The sequence below is a fragment of the Mauremys reevesii genome, linkage group 6 (assembly GCF_016161935.1).
Source record: "Mauremys reevesii isolate NIE-2019 linkage group 6, ASM1616193v1, whole genome shotgun sequence".
Classification (NCBI taxonomy): domain Eukaryota; kingdom Metazoa; phylum Chordata; order Testudines; family Geoemydidae; genus Mauremys; species Mauremys reevesii.
This window is the reverse complement of record NC_052628.1, coordinates 28,565,526-28,587,013: the sequence shown is the minus strand read 5'-3', so window position 1 is coordinate 28,587,013 and position 21,488 is coordinate 28,565,526. Positions and strand designations below refer to the sequence as shown.

The 21,488-nt window shown below is 43.4% G+C and overlaps 1 protein-coding gene across 2 annotated transcripts in view; it reads left to right on the top strand.

The window, feature by feature from the left end:
- The window catches only part of TMEM267 (transmembrane protein 267), a 39,444-nt gene extending 25,105 nt beyond the window's left edge, over positions 1 to 14,339 (top strand). The window contains exons 4-5 of one of the 2 annotated variants that reach the window (XM_039545207.1): positions 12,090 to 12,150; positions 12,546 to 14,339. The gene's annotated coding sequence lies outside the window, so the exon portion shown is untranslated. Of the gene's footprint in view, positions 1 to 12,089; positions 12,151 to 12,541 lie in introns of both variants that reach the window. The other variant, XM_039545208.1, reaches the window with a different exon arrangement.
- The last annotated feature ends 7,149 nt before the right edge of the window (positions 14,340 to 21,488 follow it).

Genomic DNA, 21,488 nt, shown 5'->3' with positions numbered 1-21,488 from the left:
ACAGTCAGTGGGAGTTTTAGAGAGACAGAGTAGATGAGCTAATTTCTTTTATTGGGCCAGCTTCTGCTGGTGAGAAAGAGCAGCTTTTGAGCTACACATAGCTCTTAAGATCTGGGTAAAATATTCCCAGCATCTCAGCAAAATGCAAGGTTGAACAGATTGTTTAGCCTAAGTAGTTAGCATATATTGTAAGGGACCAGAGTTTTGTCAGGTTAAAATGTGCTGAATCAATCTCTTAAATGTATTGCGTCTTTTCCCATTCACTTTATCACCATCCTAATGGCATTTACAGAATCCTGTTGTTTGCATTCTTTAAGTGGAGGAAGTCTGTAATTATAGGATTTTCTTTAAGTATTACACTGGTATCTGTTAACTGTTGTCAACTTTGGTTTTAAGTCCTCTAAATTGGCCATAAGAGTGAATACTGTTCTGCAAGTCAGTTTTATTTTACTTGTAACACTATTGGAACATTAAAGATGTTTGACAAAAGTAATGATGATTGTGCTTGCTTATTGCAACTCAGCCCTCTTGCATTTCTTGGAGGCTTGACACTCAAGTTATCACTTTCCATCTGTTGTCTTTGTGTATACATACATTTTAATTTTAATTGACTATGTACATATCAACTACACTACATGTACTTTCGGGGGGGTGGATTAACTCGTCAGACCTGGGCTTATCTAATGCCACGGTTTCTTCTCACAGGGCCAGGACACCTTGTGGCGCTCCTCCGCAAACTAATAATTTCTTGTAAGCGTTGTAAAAAGAAAAGTATCCATGAGTCTTAAGGAGATTTTTGAGGCCCTCATACAAATTGTAGTGGAGGCATTTCAAGCATAAGGAGTAATAAAAAAAAGTCCAAAGTTGTTTGTATTAGGTGTGCCTAAGTGGCAGTTGAAACTGGCATTGGTGGTGGAGCAGAGAAGCAATGCAAGAAGAGACAAGCATGGAAATTCAGGGAAGGGCAAAGCTACAAAGGGCCTTGGAAATTGGGACAAAAAGATTTAGGGATCGTTTGGGTAGAAAGTGGAGGGATTCAGAAGGGGGTAGACATGGTCAGAACAACAAGCAAGAAAGATTAATTTGGTAGCTACATTTTATATAGACTGGGAAGAGAGTGGGTGTTAGGATACAGATATTCAAGCCTGTCTGCAAAGGCCTATACTTTAAGAATTTAGGTGTATTCTTATCACGTAGCTAGTTACAGAGGTATAAAAGAAAGGCAATGATTTTGATTCTATCTGTGTAAGGGCCTTCTCTCACTGTGACAGTCTAAGGCCCTGTTTAGTCATATTGAAATAAGGCAATCTGGGGCTGTTAGGAAGGTGATCTGATCTATCGCCTCCAGAGAAAGGGAAGAGCCAAGAAGATGTGAAAGGAAATTTAGTTTGATAGTTTTCTATCTGGTAAGAACTCACTTATCAATAGACACAGCTGGAAAACCCGTATGTCTGTATAGATGTAGTTGTGAAATCCTCGCTTCTGTATTGTTTTGTATGTTTATTTGCATGGTCTCTGGTTCTGTTTGTGTTTCGGTCTGCTGTATAATTGATTTTGCTGGGTGTAAACTAAGGTGGTAGGATATAATTGGTTAGCTAATCATGTTACAATACGTTAGGATTGGTTAGGTAAATTTTAGTAGAATAATTGGTTAAGGTATAGCTGTGACTATTACTTCCTGTTTGCCCCTAATTTATATAGTAAGTTGGGATTCGAAAGTAAGGGAAAAGGAACTTGGATTTAAGCTTGCTGGAAGTTCACCCCAATAAACATTGAATTGTTTGCACCTTCAGACTTCGGGTATTGTTGCTCTCTGTTCATGCGAGAAGGACCAGGGGAAGTGGGAGAGTGAAGGAATAAGCTCTCTAACAGCAGGTGCAATGTGAGAGATAGGAAGGCTGTGGATATAGAGGAGACCATCATACTAGTCAAGACAGCAGATAATGAGAAGCAGTCTGGTTGTGTGAATAGAGAATGTTGTTTGTTACAAATTTTATGCAGGAAGGAACATCAAAATTTGAACACAGCTTGTCTGTGACAAGGGAGAGGAAAGAATGAAAGATGGATTTTATGTTTTGACTTGAGTGATTGGGATGATGGTAACTCATTCAAGAGTGACAAAGAATGGGAAGAGTGGACATGGCTTTGAAAGAAAGGTAAGAGTTTCAGTTTTGGCCTTGTTAAACTTCTATTTTAACAGCAAAAATGTCCAGGTGAAGATATTGGAGAGACAAGTTGAAATGTGGGATTAGATGAAAGGAGACACGTGTATGTAGCACAAGGTAGATCTGTAAAGTATTCATGTAAAGATGGTAGATTACTATTTGATACAATGAATGAATAATACTAAGGTAAGACCTGCTATAGGCTGGGATTTAAAACAAAAAAGGCTTGGGCATTACAATTGGTAATGTGAAACTGTTTATTGACCTCTGTGACACTGGCATACCGAGTGCCAGCTCATGCCAAGGCCACTGAGCCTCACTGAACATTGACAGATGCATAGCTGGAAAACAGTTTGGCTCAAGTGTGTTAGCATTGTTAAAATAGATACTGTGTTTATAAGAATGTGGTTAGTGTTTATGAAATGATTGCAGGACATTGCATGTAGTAATCTCACTTGTATTATTTCTATCCCATGGTGTAAAGTTACATTGAGTGTTTGCAGTTTAAACCACTGTAAATGTAAAAGCATTAATTAAAGTGCTGGTGTTGCGCACGAGAAGGCCCCATTGAAAGCTAACGTGAGCCTTTGTGAAACATGAAAGTACAGACTTTTGATTGCTCCCCACCAACACAACTATGAAGAGAGACCACCAGGTGAACACCCCCATCAGTTTGAACTCTGGGGGAAGGAAATAAAAATGAGTGCTTGAGATGTTCATACTTGTTGGTTGGTGAAAACTAAGTATAGGACTCGCAATCAATTAGCACAAGAATAAAAACGTGGCTGCTTTTGGAGGGGCACTTTCTGTGCCCACCGCAGCCAGAGGAACTGCCTTTCCCCTCCCACTCATGCCGGAGGAGCTGCCTCTCTTCCCCCCAATTCTCCACTGTGGCTGGAGAAGCTGGCTCCCCTCCCTTTCCCCTCTCCTTCTCTTCCACCCCCGTGCGGCCAGAGGAGCTGATTTAGTCCAGGGCTGGTGGAGCGGTCATCTCCCCAGCCCGGGGCCAACGAGCTCACTTTCCCCATCCCAGCCCAGAGGAGTTCTGTGCCACCACTGATTGGGGGGCTTCTCTGTGCATGCCCCTGCCTATTTCTCAACAGTCTGCCCTGAGGTTGGCACTCATCCTTGTGAGTCAGTCCAGACAATGTCACAAGCTCATTACTCCAAAGTATTAGATGCAGCTTTTTTGTATTTTAAATTGTATCAATATGGGGCCAACAGTGCATGTGTGGTATTGATACTTAACGGTACTCTTTGCAAAAAGCTGTGGTTTTACTTTGTTGGTAGTAGGTACTGGTGCTTCTTCAGGGGCAAGTGGAATATATTTCTTGAAAATGGTGATTACTTGTGCTAATTTGCTGTTAGAATGCAACACTTTTTAAAAGACTATTTTATTGATGTAGATTAACTTGCATAACCTTGTACCTATCATTATAGTTTGCATCATAAGTCTGAACACTAAATTCGAATATAAAGAATAAGGGTTATGCACTCTGTGGTGCTTTAAAGTGACTGAAAATTCAGCAAGAGTCAGTTTGCTTGCATGAGTGGGTTTTTTTACCTGTAAAGACGTGCGAGTAGCACTCGTCAAAATGAGAAGTGACAACACTGGCTAAAGCTAGATTGTAGGGTATGAGCCAAAGCTCACTGAAGTCAATGGGAAAACTCCCACAGTGCAAGTACAGTCAGGGCCGGCTCTTACCATTTTTGCCGCCCCAAGCCGGCCCTGAGTACAGTAGATCTGCAAATTCTCCCAGTCGAGGAAGACTGCTCTTTGTCTTAATCTCCAGCAACTCTGCTTTTTCTGCTCTTAGCAGGGCAAAACTGTGAGCAGTAACTGCCAAATAACTATAGATTGTCAGTTACTTGTATGAGGTGGACACTATCCAGCAAGAGTTAGGTTGAGACCAGTAGTTCATTTGTGAGATGCAAAACTGAGAGGAGACTTAATCTATTTCATTACACAGCACTCTCCTCCACAAAAATGGTTAATGGTCAAGAATAGACATACAGACTCCCTATGCAGATCCCAAAAATGCCAAGGCTCAGTCAATAAATATTTTCCTTCACATTTAATATTTCAGCTGTTCCATTAACAGCAATGGAGAATCAAAATATTGAATTCTCTTTTCAATCAGCATATTTTTAATAAACCTTCATTGGTGTTTTTGTAGTGTGCTTAGAAAATTCTGGTGGTCTTCTTTTACGGTGATAACTTGCACAGATTATTTTCTGGGAGTACTTATTAGACACTTTGATTTTGCTTGGAGGTGAATACATAGTGATTAGAGTGGTTGAAAAGTTAGGTTTTTTCCACAAAAAGTTTTAACTTTTTGAGCAGAAATTCAAATACTGAAATATTTCAATTTGAAAATGGTGCCTCATGGGAGCTGTAGTTTGCGTGCCTCAAGCTTCTATTCTCCTCTACAGGCCAGTCTCCCAGAACAGACTACATCTCCCATTTTGGACAAGGAAAGTGGTAGATGTATTTCAGCCAGGAAGCGTGGCCCATAGAGAATGGAGATGTAACATCACTGAACTACAACTCTCATTAGGCACCATGGCAGCATTTCTAAAGCAAAATATTTCAGTTTTTGGCCAAAATATTTTACTTTTTATTTAAAATAAATAATAAATGGAAGTTTTCACGAGAAGTGTCTGCTTTTCGTGGAAAATTTTTGTTTTTCCGAAAACTAATTTTTCTGTCTAAAAATAGTTGTTCTTAGAGTGCTTGCTCATGTCAATTCCACGTTAGGTGCGTGTGCCCATGTACATGGCCGCCGGAGATTTTTCTCTTAGTGGTATCCGTAGGTCTGGGTCAGGCACCCCTTTAAAACCTCATTCTCATGTGCTGGTATATAGGGTGCCGCCAGGCCCACACCTTCTCAGTTCCTTCTTACCACCCATGATGGTTGCTGGAACTCCTCTCTCTCTTGCCACTTGCAAGAGCTCCTAGTGTTTTTTCATTATACTATTAATGTATATAGTTATATTTTAGTGTTAGTAGTTAGATAAGTTAGGATAGATAGTGGTTCTATTAGGGACGTTGTTTCAGGAACGGGGCATGACCCAGTCCTTGGGTTTCAAATTGCATGCTGCCTGTCACAAGCCCATGCCAGTGAGCAACCCCCCCCCCCCAAGTTACTTAAAGTGCCTGGGGGGAAACACACGTCAACAAGTGCAAGATCTATAGGCACTTCAGGCAGCGCATACAGAAGGATGTGGTATTTGCCTAAAAGCCCTGTTAATAGAGGTGGCCCTTAGACTGGCCTTGGAACCATCCCACTCCAATTCAGTGCCGAGCACTTTGACCTTGGTACAGAGTGCTCCATGAGCACTGGGCTCACTACAACACCATTCACCATCGCCGATGCTGAGAAAGCGATACAGAAGGCAGTGTGCTGAACGAGAGCGCTCCCCCGCGCCAAAGAAAGATTAAAAAAAGGGGTGGCAGGTAAAGGACCCGAGCCGGGCCACTTGCCATCTGCAGAGTATCTCCACATAAGGCTTTAAGCCCAAAAAGGGAACCACCACCCACTCCTGGGGGCCTTTGCACCTGTTAGCTCCTTCAACACCGGAGGCATTTTAGCTGGCCAGGGACCTGATAGCCCTACCGGTGCCATCCACATCACGAGACCTCCCTTCGACTTTGGAGTCAGTGAAGGCAGGACCCTCCAAGGGGACCCCCCCCATGGCACTGTCGCAATGGTCACTCACCTGGCAGCAGTCTCCAGCATTCTGGCACCAGTCTCCTACACCATGACCTCGGTCTTCAACTCTGTGACCCCCAGCTCCTCGTTCCCAGCGCCGGCTTTGCGCCGATTCCATCGATCCCCCGGAATCGGGCCCCGCGCCTAAGGGGGCCCCGCTCCGGGGGTCTTCGGTGGCATTTCAGCGGGGGGGGGTGTCCTTTGGTGCTGTGGAAGACTTGGAGCAGACCGCCTGCCGCTGAAATGCCGTCGAAACCCCGGACTGCCGCTGAGTATGCCAATTGGGCCCCGCGGGTCATAAAGCCATCCCTGCTCATTCCCAGTCACTGGCTCCATGACACGTATTGCTGGCCTCACAATGTTGATTTTTGTCATATTGGCACCGGTTGCCAACCTCTCATCATGGGTCACCGACTCCGGCACTGGTCCCGACTCCTCAATCCCCAACTCCTCCACACTCTCCACCATCTCAGCACTGATCCCTGCCTCCATGGTATTGATCCACAAAGCCACATCGCAGGACCCCCTTCCCTCCGGCACCACTCCCCAGCTCCCCATCATAGCCAGCAGAGGGAGGCACCGACAGCCCCGCCATGGTCTCCAAGGAAGGAGTCCTCCCCAACCATAGAAGCATTGGTCGCTGTATGCACCAGACTTCGGTGCTGGCCCTGCGGTGGGAGTCTGGCCACCAGGGCAATAACCAGCACATTTGGCAATATTGGAACCTGTGGGGGCTTCCTCTGATGCCATCAGCTGCCACATCTGAGAAGTAGATCATGGCACCGCCCGCCTGCCCAGATGCAGGAGCCTGACTCCAATGCCGGTACCAAGGTGCAGACCTCGGCTCCAAGGGAAATTACCCTGATTGAAGAGGATTCCAGTCACTCCCCCAGCATTACCGTTGTCCTCATCATCCCCAGACAAGGCGGTTGCTGGTCCTGCCCACCAGCTCCCACCAGATGACTTTTGGGCTCACCAGGAGTACCTTAAGAGTTGCCTCAAATTTAGGATTAGAGGCAGAGGAGCTGAAGGAGTCTACAGATGTCTCACTGACATGCTGGTGGCTGTGGCCACTTCTAAGGGTACGTCCAGACTACCCGCCGAATCGGCGGGTAGCGATCGATTTTGCGGGGATCGATATATCGCGTCTCATCTAGACGCAATATATCGATCCCCGAATGCGCTCCAGTCGACTCCGGAACTCCACCGGAGCGAGTGGCGGTAGCGGAGTCGACGGGGGAGCCGCGGACGTCGATCCCGAGCGGTGAGGACGGGAGGTAAGTCGGGATAAGATACTTCGACTTCTGCTACGGTATTCCCGTAGCTGAAGTTGCGTATCTTACCTCGACACTGCCCCCCAGTGTGGATCCCGAAGTGGTGCTGAAATTGGTCAAGGCCCTCTGGCAGACCCCATCTTCTCTGTCTCCAAATCGAAAGGGGCAGGAAAAGAAGTATTATGTCCCAGCCAAAGGTTATGAGTATTTGTACTCTCACCCACCCCTGGGTCTCTGGTGGTGTCTGCCATGAATGAGCAGGACAGGCAGAGCACCACACACAAAAATAAGGATGCAAAGAAGCTGGACTTGTTTGGGAGAAAAATGTATTCAACAGCCAGCCTCCAACTCAGGATCTCCAACCAGCAGGCATTGCTGGGAAGATATAATTATAATATCTGGGACTATGTGGCCAAGTTTAAGGATTCCTTGTCTCAGGATTCGAGGCAAGAATTTCTGGTCATTATGGAGGAGTTCTAGACAGTAGCCAGAGCCCTTTTCCTGGCCTCACAATGCTTGTCTCCATCTCCTCGGCACCGGTTGTCGTCATATCGGCACCAGTCGATATTGGATGCAGTTGATTTGGAGGCCAGGTCAATGGCCTCAGCTGTGTCCATGTGGCACAGTTCATGGCCGCAGTCCTTACAAGGTGCAGCAATCTATTCAGGACCTACCCTTTTGAGGGCAGTGTTCTGTTTTCAGAGTAGACAGATACCAAGCTGCACGTCCTGAAGGACATCAGGGCAATCACTTCAGCCCGACGGGTCTCCGAGATCAGAGTTTTGATGTCTGAACCCCGTTATATGGTGTTTTACAAGGACCAGGTTCAGCTTTCTTACCTAAGGTGGTGTCAGTTTCACAATAATCAGGACATCTTCCTACCGGTCTTTTTTCCAAAGCCTCACAAGACTAACGAGGAGTGTCAGTTACATTCTCTGGATGTTATACGGGCCTTGTCCTTCTACATCGAGAGGACCAAATCCTTCTGTAAGTCAACGTAGCTCTTTGTAATAGTGGTAGATAAGATGAAAGGTCTGACGGAGTCTTCTCAGAGAATCTCCTCGTGGATAACTTCCTGTATCAAATTCTGCTATGAACAAGCAGGGGTATCACCACCGTGACTGCCCATTCCACCAGAGCGCAAGCTTTGTCTGTGGCCTTCCTTGCACAGGTACCGATCCAGGACATCTGCAGAGCTGCCATTTGGTCTTCGATCCATACCTTTGCACCCCATTACACCATCATTCAGCAGGCGCAGGACGACAGCAGCTTCGGTAGAGCAGTATTGTAAACAGCATGTCCTTGAGCTCCAAGCCCACCTCCAGGGATACTGCTTGTGAGTCACCTAACATGGAATTGACATGAACAAGCAGTCGAAGAAGAAAAAATGGTTACCTACCTTTTCATAGCTGCTGTTCTTTGAGATGTGTTGATCATGTCCATTCCATTACCCATCCTCCTATCCCTCTGTCGGAGTTGATGGCAAGAAGGAACTGAGAGGGCATGGGACCAACGGTGCCCCATATACCGGTGCATGAGCACTGAGCTCCAGGGGGCACTGGAGATGGCCCTATGGATACTACTAAGGGAAAAACCTCCGGCAGCTGTGCACGTGGGCATGCGCACACCTAATATAGAATGGACGTGAGCAACACATCTCGAAGAACAACAGTTATGAAAGATAAGTAACCATTTTTTCCTAATTGTCGCCAGGGGATTGACCCTTTAAGGGGAGATGGGTCCAACCCCACCTGTGACACAGTTAGCTGGCCTCCCCAGCTCTGGACTTTTTCCAATTCTAATGTATCTTTTTTGAGATGGAGTGACCAGAACTGCACATGATATTCAAGATGTGGGCATATCATGGATTTATACTGTGGTATTATGATTCTTACTGTCTTCTTATATATCCCTTTCCTAATGATTCCTAACATTGTTAGCTTTTTTGACTGCCGCTGCATACTGAGCAGATGTTTTGAGCCACAATGACTCCAAGGTCTCTTTCTTGAGTGCTAACAGCTAATTTAGACCCCATCATTCTGTATATATAGTTGGGATTATGTTTTCCAGTATGCATTACTTAGCACTTATCTGATTTTTATCAGCCATTTTGACACCCAGTCACCCAGTTCTGTGATCACAATGGAACCTTCTGGCCTTTGAGTCTATGAATCTAAGAAAGGTCTTTGGAGTATTAAAAGATTCTGTATTGACATTAAATCCTGTGAAAAGGATTTTAGCCCATAGATGAGTGGTTTTTTTCCCTGTGACTTTTCTGCAGCTGAAGCAATGCCTGAATGGAGTAAGATGAGTGGTCAATTACTATGAAAAACTGATTCTAATATGTATAGCTCAATCCTGCTGTGGCTGGATTAAGAGGAAGCAGGTTCTACCTGTTTGTCTCAAATGTATTCTGATAAATGCCGCAGGATTATTATTTTTCTTTTAACCAGTTCCTGGTTTGGTTTCATATCCATCTAATAAACTGGGACTCCGTAGTCAACAAGACTGTCTCCCGTGAGTGCATTTTCCCCAGAATTCTTGTACAGTCTGCAGTTATAGTGTATCTCACTCTGTGCTTATGCTGGATGATTTAGGGGCACTCTTTTGCAAAGAAGAAAAATTTCTGACCCATTCTTGAAACCATTCTCACAATAGGGTGACACAGTTATTATTTAAATATCACACTAAGCAGACACTGGGCAGCACATCAGTATCTATTTGGCTATAGGTAGACATTTTCTAGGAAACGACAAATGATACTAAAAAGAGAGGTTTCATCCAATCAGGTATTAAGGATAGAGAGTCATCTCTCTTTTTTTTTTTTTTTTTGGTCCATTTGTTTTACATTCCCAATTTGCTGAAGGACTTCTTAGATTGCTTGCTTTACCACATAGTGTAAATTGCTTACACTAAAGGTTTCAGATGATCAAGTGCAACAGTTACAGAATCCTTATATGCAAGCTCTGTTAATAAGCTGCTGGCTGGCACTTGATACCCACTGCTGCAAGATAAATAAGGAAGTATCTCAAAAGGGGGGAGTGTTTTTGTACTGAAGGGAGAGAGTAGGTTATTTCCCTGGTGACATTTCCTCATTCTGGACAGCTCTGAACTTTCCCTGCCAATAATTACTTTATTGATGTCATTGAAGATACCAGTTTAGACAAGAAATCAAAGACTCCCTGTTGCTCAGTGACTTGCCTACATAAGAGACCACCTCTCTCCTGGGGTCTGATCTAAAGCCCAGATAAATTAATGGGACTCATTCCATTCATTTTAATGGGTTTTCAGATCAGACTCCATCCCCTTTGATAAGCTGCCAAAGTTGTGGTCTGCAGACTGTTTTTAGTGCTCAGGTGGAGCAAGTTTAGTGCTCAGGTGGTTCTGGTCCCTTTCCAGTCAATGATGCACAGAATATCTGAGTAATTCCTGATATAAACCAGAGTGGACTGTAATTTATGTTAATATTCTACTAAAGTGTGAACTCTAGAGCTATTGAGGCATTATTAGCACTTCTAATGGTCTATTTTGCAGCCTCCCTGCCTCACTCCATGACCATCAGAGGATATATTCTTTCATGGCTGTATAGATCTGAGGTGTCTAGTACAGTGTTGTTTTACTTTTGTTTCCCTGAAAGTACCAATAAAAATCAATTTGCATAAAGCTTATCTACTTTCCTACACATTAACATCAAACCAATTTTGCATTTCACCTCTTGTCTGACATTCTTTGCTTAAGGTTGTAAAACATGTAAACTGGTAGTTGTGTAAACTTTTACAACTCGGGAGATACCTTATCATACTGAACATAAATAATGTGCAATTAATTATCAATACATTTATATATAAAGAGATGATAAAATTAATCCCAGTGCCAAGGTCCATCACAAAGCTCACTTAAGTTTTGAAGAGAAAAAATTGGTATTTACATGTTATGAGTAACATTTTAAAGTGGATAACTGTATCTAGGTACATGTAATTCTCTGGAAGAGAATGGTAATATATTTGGCTGGCCTCAGGCTATGTACTTGTTTAAAAAGGAAATGTGTTGTATATGTATCTGAAAACAAAGGAAGCAGTGCTGTTTTTTATTTAGCTTCAGGTAAATTGCTAGCAAATGTTAGGTCCTTTTGCATCCCTTCAGTCTCCCACTGTATCCTGAACAGAAGTTCCCATCTTCTCACCAGCTGATATGATAGATTTGGATGAAATTATGGAGTAAAGAGTTGTTCAGAGACAGTAGTAAATTCATATTCTGATTTGTATGATGTGGATTTGCAACACTTCAGAGAGAGACTGGAAAGAAAATAATACAAAGAGATATGAATCTATTCCAAAACTCTGAGAGGCAGAAGAAATGATTGTGAAAAAGCCAGTCCTTTGTACCACATAGAGCCGTATAACCTGGGAAGGTGTGTGGCAAAATGAATGAATGAAAATCAGCTCGATGTTCATAAATACATTTTTTGGTAAGTGCTATGTGAGAAACATCACATTCCAATAAAGCAGCAACAGCAATCATATCGCATAATTCTATTCCTATTGAAGTCTATTACATTGGCTACAAATTAATAGGAAAGCATGGTCCAGTGCTCTGAGGTCCGGCCCTGGGAGCTGAGTTCTAATCCCTGCTCTTATACTAACTCCCTATGTAGTCTCCTGATCTTTCTGCTTCAGCTTCTCGCTGTAAAATGTGGGTAATAATACTTACCTAGCTCTCAGTAGACCTCTGAGAAATAATTGATTAATGCTTGTAAAATGCTATATACACACACCAAAAACCTATGTTAAAAGAGCATTATTAAGATTTGAACATCAAGCACTCAAATGTTAGAAAGTGCCAGAATTAAAATTGGCTGTGCAACTTTAATTTAGCCTCTTGTGCATATGCATTATGATAGTCTTTAATTGCATGATCACATACTATTTTTTTCACAGGTCCCTTGCTTCATTCAGTTCACAGGATGGAGTTACACTGAAGATGAATCAAGGTTGTGAGGTAAAGTTGTCTGTTGAACCCCTCTTCATCTGTTGAAAAAGTTGGAAGGTGTGTCATGAAAGAGGCAGGGGATGGCAAAAAGAGAGAGGATGGTTTCAAGATTAAGGCTGTTAGCATATAAGCCTGTTTGTTAGCCTGAGATAGTATTTTGGGTTTGACTTTTAATACCCTTACATCCTTACTAATATGTATGAAGGACAAAGATGCTGTTTGTTGCATTTCCCACAACCAGATGGGGCTTTTAGTACAATGGGTCAGATAAGGGATGGAGCTAAAAGTGTTACAGGGCATGGTGGGAGTGTAACAGAGTGAATATCCTGGCCTATGCAGACAATCTGGTCCTGATCACTTACAACCCCAAGAGTCTCCAACAAATGTTTGACATCACCAGCCAGGCTGCCAACTGGATGGGACTCCACTTCAATGCCAGGAAGAGTGCATCCCTGCATATCAATGGCAGTAGAAGGGATTTGGTTTAGGCAACACCATTTCAGATCCAGAGTGAAGCCATGATCTTCTTTGAGGACGGACAAGCATGCCAACATCTCGGCACGCTGATGGGTTTCCGTGTCCAGCAGACACCTGAGGATACCATCGCAGAGATTCTACGAGATGTGGCAAGGATCGACTCCTCCCTACTGACACCGTGGCAGAAGATCAATGCCTTGAACACCTTCCTGATCCCCCATATCTCATTTGTTCTGAGGGGATGTGCCATGGCGTAGGTACCTCTGAACAAGGCAGACCACACCATTGGGCAGCTGGTGAAGAAGTGGATGTTTCTTCCCCAGAGGGCCAGCAATAAATTGGTGTACATCTCGCACAGGCAGGGCGGTGCCATTGTCCCTCGTATGGGTGATCTCTGCAACATTGCAGTGATCGCTCACGCCTTCCGATGTGCCCAGATGCCATGGTGAGGAACATCACAGAAAGTGCTCTGTGGGATGCCATGAAGAACTGAATCACCAGGACCACCTCCAACCAAGATGTAGCCACCTACCTGAGCGGCTCGCTGGAAGGCGAATTTGGAAGAGACGGGAGACTTTGCTTCGCTCTGAACTCATGCCTGCAACACTATGCGACGACTGGAGAAGTGTATCAGCTGCCACTGGACATGGTGTGAGGAATGCCAAGAGCTGGGAGTCCTGGTGCCACAGGTGAAGAACACGGAGCACACCATCATCATTCGAAGAGCTAGAACCATGCTGGAGAGGACCCTGAAGGATGTCATCCACTGCCAATACGTGGAAAACCTGAAATGGAAGCCAGACCAGGGCAAGGCATTTGAGGTGACGTTCAAGTGGGGCACCAGCAACAACTTCATCCCCAGGGGCAGCTTCACCTGATTTGCTGACTTGAGGTTCATCCACTGGGCCCAGCTCAACTGCATCCCACTGAACAGAGCTGTCCGCCATGGGAATCGGGACGAGCGATGCAGGAAGTGCGGCTACATCACGTCCTGTGTTGCTGCAAGCCCCATTCGAGAACTTGACACAATGCCATCCAGGATTGCCTGGCCAGAGCCATCCCACCACCCGTGGGGAAGGTTGCCGTAAACTCCGCCATCCCTGGAACCAACAGTCAACTGCGACCAGACATCGTCATCACCAGCAAGGATCGGAAGACTGTCATCATGGTGGACATCAGAGTGCCTTTCGAAATAGGACGCCAGCCTTTCATGAAGCCCGAGCTCAAAAGCTGGAGAAATATGACCCTCTGGCCAACACCCTGAGAGCTAGGGACTACGAGGTCCAAACTCATGTGCTGATCATCGGCGCATGGGACCGTGGTAACGAGCGAGCGAATGTGGAGTTGGTCAATGCTGTGTTCGGCTGATGCGGCAACTCGTGGTGTCGGACACCGTCAGGTGGTCAAGGGACATCTACATAGAACACATCACTGGACATCGGCAATAGCAGGAGGAATGAGCTGGAGTGCCTATGAGAAGCGCAATCTGGAAAGTAACTCACATACTTTCCTGATGGACTGTGTTGTGTTTTTTTTATCTAAATGGACAACCTACCTAATTCTCAATTACTGAGGGACAGTCTCCACTCATTGATATATTTTGCTTTCCACAACCAAATCTCTGTACAATTTTCATGAGTAATGTACCCGAGTATTCAGATTCTAATATCTAAACTGTACTGTTAAATCCATTCACCTAAATGTGGGTTATTGCTGATTATGTGCTCTATGTATTATGACTTTTAAAAACAAACTTTGTATTTGTGGATAATCTAAGCAATATGCTCAGATGTACAGACACTTTTCTCAACCTATCTATGTAATTTTTTTAACATTAATTATAATAAAAAATTTAAATATGAGCGCACACTTGACTACCTCAACTCCTTATCTCAAAGCAAGGTCAGGCAGCCAGTTGGGAGGGGCAAAGAGGGTTTGGGGGTGGGGGAGAGGTAAAACACTAAGACCAGAGAAATACCTACCCTGACCAAAGCACAACCTCACTCCTTACCCCTCTCCTGGGATACAAAAGGGGTGGGATGAAGACCTCAACTCCTGATCCTCCAGAACAGAACATGACCATAAGTTATAACAGGTGTGACTAGGGGTGTGCATTGCAGGTATGTTTGGACCTGCTAAGAAGGAGGAGTGGGAGAGGGAATGAGAGTGGGAAGGAGAATGGTAATGGGAGAATGAGGGACTGGGAATAGGGGAATAAGGTACAGGGACACAGGCAAGGCTCTGCAGTGTCAGAGCTGGGAAGAGGGGACACAAGGTAAATGCTCTGCAGCATCAGAGATAGAAACAGAACACTGGGAAAAGGGAGCTCCATCGGTGTGCGGAGCTAGGGGTTAGAAGAAGAAGAGGTTCTATTAGTGTATAGAACTGTAGTTGGAGGGGAGGAGGAGAAAACTCCTATTCGTGTGTAGAGATAAGCCTGACTAGTGTGAAGGACTTCGGAATATGTTGTTGGGGTTTTTAGTTCAAGGCAAACCGCATTGCCTGTGCTTAGGACTTCTGGTCTTCTGCTTTCCGTCTGCATGACAAGAACCAGGGAAGGGGGTGAAGGGAAAGCCCTCTAACAAAGGCAGTTGAATGCTGCCCAGGAGAATTAGATGCTATCCCTGCTTCTACCACAGACTTCCTGTTTGAGGCTAGGCAAGTCACTTAAACCATGTTTTTCACAGATCTACTGGTTTTGTGTTTCTCATTTTCTGGGTGCCCAAATTCATACACTGGAGTCTGATTTGCAGAAGGGCTGAGCACACTCCATGCCTAATGAAGTAAATGGGAGCTGTGCTTTGAACATATGTAGTGCTATATAATGCTAAGGCCTCTGAAAAACCAGGTCCTTGTCATCTCAAATGGGGGACCCAAAGTTAGTGGATATTTTTTTACTGTAATCTTCTTGTGCCTCAACTCCCATCATCCTCACTTCACAAAGGTGTTGTGAAGATAGATTATTTGTGAAGCACTCAGATATTATAGTGTTGAACACCCTAGAAAAGCCCATGAAGAAATGAATGATTCTTAGAGCAGAGTCTGAATCATGTGCTCTAAATAAGGCACGGAGGCCACATATTGAACAATGAGGAGAAAACAAAATATTGAACAGCTGATTGTTAAATGAGCACCATCCATTCCATGCCCTTTTGAGTGCTTGATGTCGCAACTTTAGTAATGTTCTTTCAACATAGGAAATTAAACAAACAAACCTATCTTCTCATCCAGTCTTCTTTCTTTCGTTCTTTCTTTCATTCTTTGTAGTTTAGAGAAGTAGTCCAGATTACTGAAACAAAACCCACATTCATGCAGGCAGGGCTTTTTACATTCTTTGTTTAAAAGAATGTGTCAGGTATAGTAGCAAGAAGAATTTGCCTTAAATCATAGGAAAGTTTGTAGCTATTGAATTTTATTCCATTTTCATAGTCCATTTTTTGACTATGAAATATAAGCTACAGTATTCTTGGTTCTGCCTGTGAATAGTGAGGACTTGTATCCAGGCACTGGGTTCTTTCCAAGGCCAGCTGTATGGCTCTGGAGTCTATTGACAAGATTATTCTTACTGGATATCACCAAGGTCTCCTGCTGCTGCCCCACAAATCCTTTGTCTTTCAGGTAACAGCACACTCCACCATCTCATTTTTAATTGTGATTGTACTACAGATAGTCGGAGCTGGGAAACAATATTACTGGGATCTAATCTCAACTGTAGGTTTTCCAGATTCTAGAAGCAGAGACACAAAGCCTTTTTTTCTCATCTAGTTTCCATCAGCCATTTTGTGTAACCCTGGAGAGTTTTCTTTGCTTGGGCTGAGAAGCTATTTTAATCTCCAGTTTTCATTTTGCCTCACTTTTTTATGCAGTGAGTGAAGCTGCTGTTCCAAATCTGCTTGGTAGTAGCTCAGCCTGAGTTGCTTTTAAATGTCAAATTGGAAATGTGCCCATTTTTAGCTAACACCAGTATTACTCTTTTTGCTTCACATGAATAGCCACAGGTCCCAGTTTGCAGGTGCTTATATATTCCTTATAAACATTGAGAAAATCCTTGAAATGAAACATGGTTAGAGTTCTGGGAGCTGGTGAGGCTGCCAGCATGTCTGAGGAACTGAAATTTAATCAAAGTCCAGATATCAACTCCTTACGGACTTTGAATTGAATAGATACCAGAGAGGCAGGTTGTATCATTTTGTGCTTGTGTTTGAGTAGATATGCAATGAAAATCTTCTATGAACAGGATATTTCTTTATCCTCCATTCTTGAGTCTCTGCTCTCCTACCCCACACGCTCTTAGCCTCCTCCAGGCCTTCCTTCCCCCCACCATTGTTCTCTGTACTCTACACATCCCTTTTTTCCTATCCTTTGCCTTTCCAGCATTCTGTGGCCCCACCTGTTTTTCCCTCTCTACCTTCCTCCTGGCTCAATCCCCAATTGCTTTTACCTTGATCACTTCCAAACCCTCTCTTGGCCTCTGTTGGGTACTTCTGCCACCCCAGTTCTGGTCTCTGTCAGTGTCCAAACAGTATGCTTTGCCCATTAGGATCCTGCTCCTGCAGGGCATCTACCCAGAACTACACTCCTGAAACATCTGAGCAGAGTGGAGCGCTGAGCAGGGGAACTCTCCCTGTTGTCATGCATTGCTGGTGATGCTCCTCCAGTCAGCTCTCTACTTCGCCAGGTGCTGTAGGCATTGGTGGTGAGGCAGCACTGCTCAAAGGGATTGCAGGAGGTGTCTTGCTGCGTGGGAACACAATAAGCAGCCCTTCCATGTTCAGGGATAACAACTGTAGGACTGTCCGGAAAATGTAGGACACAGCTGTAACCTATATACCTCTGTCTGCTCATTGCTTTTAAGTAATTTTAGGAACATAAATGAAGAGAGCAGTCAGCTGATAGCTCTAATAGGACAGTAAAGTAGTGACATTATAGTGACTGGCAATGGGATCTGGGACCTTTCTTCTCATAGTCACTGGTTCAAATCCTACCTAATTTAGCAGTGACCAAAAACTGTCATTTGACAGCTGTTCATGGCCTCATTAAAATGAGCTGGCAGTTTCAGTTCTGAACCTAGTACATAAGTGTCCACATCCTGTTTGGCACTAATTAGCATCCTTGTTGGAAGCCTGAGACCACAGATAGTTCAGTTCCACAGCTAATAATTCTCACTCTTGCGGTTCCAAGTTAAGGCACATTGCCCATGGCAACGTGTGGAAGTCTGTGCTGCTTTTCCCTGTGCCACACCTTTTGCTCAAAAGAGAAAAGGCTTCAGACCCAAAGAGCTGTGAATCTGGCCCCTCTCACCAGCACTCCATTTACACACACACACACACACACACACACACACACACACACACACACACACACACACACTTAAAAGTTTCAAAAAAGACTTGATGTAGAGTTTAAATGTTTGCTTTTCATTCCCCCCATTCCCCACTCCTATGACAATTGTTATGAATACCAGGTTAGAATCCAATGGCTGGATCTTTTTTTGTCTGCAATTCAGTGATTTCTTCTTAGCCTTGTATGGAGCGCAAGCCAACATGCCAACAGATTATTTACATCCCCTTAATCAAAATTTAACTAAAGCATTTCCAGCCTAGGCTTGGCACAGTCAATTATTGTTAAATATTCCAGCAAGAATGCCCTGATGTAGGCAGTGGCCTACCTTTTTTATTGCCTTATGGTACCGTCTGTTTAGCAAGCCTACTAAAATGTGTTGATCACTCACTTTGCTATAAGCTAATGCCACATGTTGGGGGAAAAAGGTGAATACATTGAAAACTGATAATCTTGACTAGCTGGGATCTTGCAGAACAAACTGTATGTATGTAGACAGGCCATCGATGTACATAGCAGTTTACAAAGCACATTAAACAAGCTAAAACACATAGCCCCTGACCTGAAGAGCTTACAATCTAAATTGACTAGAGACACATACAGAACTTAACTCAGAAAGGAGTGGTGGAAGGAGAGAAGGGTTCTGTGACAGAGTATATCTCTGTATTCACACTCTACACACTATTGTAATAATCTTTGTACATAGTATGCCTTGTAAGGTATCATTTGAAAACTCATAATTTGCTGGTCTGTATCGTCTCCGTAAAATATGTGTGGCAGCATTGTGAAATTATAAGATTCCCCTATGGTGTTATTAACACACGTTCCAAACCCCACAGCTTTGCCCAAACAGAAGTTGGCAGACAGGTCTGTCCTAAACAAAGGAAAGTATGCTTGCCTTTGTTTTCTGCTTAAATGCAAATTGAGTCAGCAAGCAGGAAGGGACAAGAAAGGAGTTCAAACAGGTGAAAAAAACAGCAGTGGAACATCCTTCCACATAGACTCTGTCTCTTGGGTCTCAGCTAGAAATTTTTTCAAGAGGGGGACTGAATCTATAAAAAAAAGGAGGGACAAACACCCCAAGGAACCCCTCTTTCTTTTCCTGACCCATTGCATTCACTCCACCTGAAGAGACAAAGGAAGCATTGATTGGACTCTGGGGGCAGGGTCCTGACCTAAAGAGTTTGTTCAGTAAGACTTCTGAAAGGATGTGGTGAGAAAACTTAGCTTTGAATCTACTAGAGTTAAATTAGGCACCAGTAAGCATTTTATCTTTATTTTTTGTAACCATTTCTGACTTTTGTGCCTCATTACTTGTATTCACTTAAAATCTCTCTTTGTAATTAATAACGTTGTTTTATTGTTTTATCTGATGCAGTGTGTTGAAGTTGAAGTGTCTGGGCAACTCTGTTTGGGGTAACAAGTTGTGTGCATATTATTCCTTTAAAGGGATAACATACTCAGTATACTTCTACTGGCCAGAAGAGGGCTGGGCAGTACAGGACCTACGTTTCTGGAGGAAAATCCATGAGGAAAACGGGGTGTTTGTTGGGGTCACCTTGCAGCATAACTAAGGCTGGTAAGAGCCAAGGTATGGCTGGCTGGCTGTAGCACAAACACAGATGTAGCTGGGAGTGACTTACACGCTGGAGTCAGTTTGAGAGACCAAGGGTGACACAGCTACTCATTAACCTGGATTATACCCTGGTATGTCAAAGGGTCACAGTCATTTAACCTCCTCACCAACACAAAAACAAAATATGCATGGCCAAGAAGTTGCTTGAAGAGTTCACCTGCTGCCTAACGAGCATAAATGCATTTTAATTGTGTTTTTCTTTTATAGTTACTAAGTGTTTGTTTTAGTTCAGTGTAATTTAATTTCTTTTCATTTTCAACTGTTCAGTCTTGAATAATGTTCACATTTGAAAACTAATGTAACTGCTCAAAAGGTAATAATTATTATTCTTTCTCTTTTTTAGAGCTTCATTTCATTGTTTCACATTTTTCTGAGTTATAAGAGCTCAGTTAAGTAACTTGATTTTTAAATTAGGCATCCGAATCTATCTAAAGGCTAAGCCTATTGGAGACCATAACTCTTACTCTCTTTTTTGTTGTTGTTTTTACGGTGGTTACTATTCTAATAAACTAGTGCTTTAAAATATTTGACCAGTCAGTTGACCAGTTATTTTTGAATCAATCAAATGTCCAACACTATGCCCGATTAGCACAGTTCTGGGAAAAGGTGGTGTTGGTTCACATGTTCTCCTGTGATAGTTGGTTGTTAGACTGTGGCAGTTATGAATGTGCAATAACACATTCTGATATTGTTTCTCGGTTCTGATTTTGTTTTTAAATTTCTCAGTGACATAAGAATGGGTTGTGTTGGTTTTAAATCTACTATTTAGTATCCACCTATAAATAGTTTTATGCGACTTAAAATTGCTAGCATAAGCTCTTTAATATAGTAGTGCTAAAGGGGGTAGAGAGAGAGCTCAGTGGTTTGAGCATTGGCCTGCTAAACCCAGGGTTGTGAGTTCAATCCTTGAAGGGGCTATTTAGGGATCTGGGGCAAAAATCTGTCAGGAACAGTGCTTGGTCCTGCTGTGAAGGCAGGGGACTAGACTCAATGACCTTTCAAGGGCCCTTCCAGCTATCAGACAGGTATATCTCCATATTAAAGGATAAAAAAAGTATTGTGTTTGAACCAACCCTGTCTCCTTTCCTGCATGTTGCTGTTGAAGTAAGTAAACATTTTGTTTGCTTTGGCTCCCAGAAATACAGAAAAATGGCTTTGCAAACTCTGCAAGAACATGATACTGTGAAACTTGAGCAAAATCATAGTAACACTTTTGAAGCAGTTGGTTTTATTCTGCATGCAATAGTTATGTCTGCTAGCAGAAATAAAATGTATCCCTGCAGAAAAGTAAAACCAGTTAATTGTATTCCTGAAAACACAGTGGAGATGCACATATATCTGAGTAATGAGCAGAAAACACTGTTGATTTCATGCTATATGGAACTGTGTGGTTCAGAACGTGGTCCTCCATTGTCTTTCTTCCATTGCAACCCCCTGTGCAGGGATCTGTTTTCACTCCCACTGATCTCAGACTTTTGCTATTGATTTCAACAGGAGCTGGGGCAGATCCTTAACATTAACGTTAAAGATGGGCTTGAACTACAAAGTTCAGATCCTGATCCAAGATGGGTGACTCTATGTAAGGACATGGCTGTTTAGTTATTCTGTGAGCTAGAGAGCACCCAAGGGGCCTGTCTATGTCCAGCAGCTGGCATACAGAACCTCCTTTAAATCTGTTACAACCAAGTTCCTAACCTGGGGACTATTGCTGTAACATTTACTTTATCAGGTTTCTTTTTCTTATTCAGTCATTTGTTTCTCTGTGTGTATGGTGAAGAACAGCTAAAATTTATACAAAACTGCTGCAAGTCCTTATCTTGGTACAGATGCAGATTGGCAAAGGTTTCTAGATGTTGTAAGTCCCTTTCTGGCTTTACTATTGCACAAACAGTAT